General features: G+C 45.2%; 1 pseudogene; it reads right to left on the reverse strand.

The window, feature by feature from the left end:
- The window catches only part of LOC119357853, a 96153-nt pseudogene that overhangs the window by 35659 nt on the left and 57435 nt on the right, over positions 1–3059 (reverse strand).

The following is a 3059-nucleotide window of genomic DNA, read 5'->3' on the forward strand; positions in this document are numbered from 1 at the left end:
TAACATAGCATTATAAGAATCAAAAGTATGGACACCCAAAAAATTCCCTCCGGTAATAGTGTCAAGAACATAACGGTGCCAAGGAGTAATGCCTACATAAAAATTGCGAAGGAGAATGGTAGTAGATTGCTTCCTAGCAGATTTATTTTGAGCATTGCAAATTCTATACCAAGCATCTTTTAGATTTTCACCCTCCCTTTGCTTAAAATTTATAATTTCATTCTCGGGAGATAACGGAGAAGATAAGGGACTAGCCATACCGACAAGCAAGCAAACTAACACACAAGCAAACAAAAAGCAAGCGGGAAAAATGAGGCAAATAGAGGGAGGATAGGGAGAGAGAGGGCAAATAAAACGGCAAGGGTGAAGTGGGGGAGAGGAAAACGAGAGGCAAATGGCAAATAATGTAATGCGGGAGATAAGGGTATGTGATGGGTACTTCGTATGTTGACTTTTGCGTAGACCTCCTCAGCAACGGCGCCAGAAATCCTTCTTGCTACCTCTTTTAGCACTGCGTTGGATTTCTTCGAAGAGGAAGGGATGCTGTAGCAAAGTAGCATAAGTATTTCCCTCAGTTTTTGAGAACCAAGGTATCAATCTAGTAGGAGGCTACGCGCGAGTCCCTCACACTTGCACAAAACAAATAAATCCTCGCAACCAACGCAAATAGGGGTTGCCAATCCCTATAGGGCCACTTACGAGAGTGAGATCTGATAGATATGATAAGATAATATTTTTGGTATTTTTATGATAAAGATGCAAAGTGAAATAAAGTCAAAGTAAATAACTAAGTAGTAGGAGATTAATATGATAAAGATAGACCCAGGGGCCATAGGTTTCGCTAGTGGCTTCTCTCGAGAGCATAAGTATTCTACGGTGGGTGAACAAATTACTGTTGAGCAATTGATAGAATTGAGCATAGTTATGAGAATATCTAGGTATGATCATGTATATAGGCATCACGTCCGAGACAAGTAGACCGACTCCTGCCTGCATCTACTACTATTACTCCACTCATCGACCGCTATCCAGCATGCATCTAGAGTATTAAGTTAAAAACAGAGTAACGCCTTAAGCAAGATGACATGATGTAGAGGGATAGACTCATGCAATATGAAGAAAACCCCATCTTGTTATCCTCGATGGCAACAATACAATACGTGCCTTGCTACCCTTACTATCACCGGGACACCGCAAGATTGAACCCACAACTAAGCACTTCTCCCATTGCAAGAAAGATCAATCTAGTAGGCCAAACCAAACTAATAATTCGAAGAGACTTGCAAAGATAACCAATCATACATAAAAGAATTCAAAGAAGATTCAAATATTATTCATAGATAGACTTGATCATAAACCCACAATTCATCAGTCCCAACAAACACACCGCAAAAAGAAGATTACATCGAATAGATCTCCACAAGAGAGGGGGAGAACATTGTATTGAGATCCAAAAAGAGAGAAGAAGCCATCTAGCTACTAACTATGGACCCGTAGGTCTGAAGTAAACTACTCACACTTCATCGGAGAGGATATGGTGTTGATGTAGAAGCCCTCCGTGATCGATGCCCCCTCCGGCAGAGCTCCGAAACAGGCCCCAAGACGGGATCTCATGGATACAGAAAGTTACGGCGGTGGAATTAGGGTTTTGGCTCCGTATCTGATCGTTTGGGGGTACGTGGGTATATATAGGAGGAAGAAGTACGTCGGTGGAGCAACAGGGGACCCACGAGGGTGGAGGGCGCGCCTGGGGGGGGGGGGCAGGCGCACCCCGCTACCTCGTGGCCTCCTGTTAGCTGGCTTGACGTAGGGCCCAAGTCTCCTCAGTTGTATTCGATGAGAAAATCACGTTCCCGAAGGTTTCATTCCGTTTGGACTCCGTTTGATATTCCTTTTCTTCGAAACCCTAAAATAGGAAAAAAAACAACAATTTTGGGCTGGGCCTCCGGTTAATAGGTTAGTCCCAAAAATAATTTAAAAGTGGATAATAAAGCCCAATAATGTCCAAAACAGTAGATAATATAGCATGGAGCAATCAAAAATTATAGATACGTTGGAGAAGTATCATGGGGAACCTAGAACAAGAAAATCAGTAGGATATTTTATTTTCCAGCAGAAGACTTCAACATCTCTAGCAATCCCAAGTGGTGTGATGGTGTCTCTACTACCAAGTTTAATAGTAGCATCTATTTCTTCTATTTCAGCGGGTGCTATGTAATTCATAATTTCTTGATATAAGGTAAAGGGAATAGCACTCACGCTAGCACCTATGTCCTATAAACCATGATAACAGTGATCTCCTATTTTAACTGAGACAACAGGTGTAACACCCCGAATGTAATTTACCTAATATGTACTCCTACTCTTGCCGTTTCCGGCGTTAAGTTATTTTATTTCCTCGGGTTCGGGTTTTTGTCTCTGTGTGTTGTTGTTGTTGTCATGCATCTCATATCATGTCATCTTGTGCATTGCATTTGCATACGTGTTCGTCTCATGCATTTGAGCATTTTCCCCGTTGTCCATTTTGCATTCCGGCGCTCCGTTCTCCTCCGGTGGTCATTTCTACCTTTCTTTCGTGTGTGGGGATTAGAAATTTCCGGATTGGACCGAGACTTGCCAAGCGGCCTTGGTTTACTACCGGTAGACCGCCTGTCAAGTTTCGTACCATTTGGACTTCGTTTGATGCTCCAACGGTTAACCGAGGGACCAAAAAGGCCTCGTGTGTGTTGCAGCCCAACACCCTTCCAATTTGGCCCAAAACCCACCAAAACCCTCTCCATCATCTAGAGCGTTCGATCACGATCGCGTGGCCGAAAACCACACCTCATTTGGACACTCCTAGCTCCCTCTATGCCTAGAAATACACCCCCTCCGAAATTTCCGGTTCCCCTTTTCCGAAACCCTAGTCGCCTCCCACCTCTCGCCGCCGGACGCGTCCGCTCAGGCCGGACACGTCCGACCCAGCCGCCGCCGCCACGTGGCGCTCACCGATTCGCCGCCGCCACCGCGCCCACTTCGCCGCGCCGGCCCGCCAGGGCCCAGGCGGGGCCCTCCCGGCC

Source organism: Triticum dicoccoides, chromosome 2A (genome assembly GCF_002162155.2).
Source record: "Triticum dicoccoides isolate Atlit2015 ecotype Zavitan chromosome 2A, WEW_v2.0, whole genome shotgun sequence".
NCBI classification, from domain to species: Eukaryota; Viridiplantae; Streptophyta; class Magnoliopsida; order Poales; family Poaceae; genus Triticum; species Triticum dicoccoides.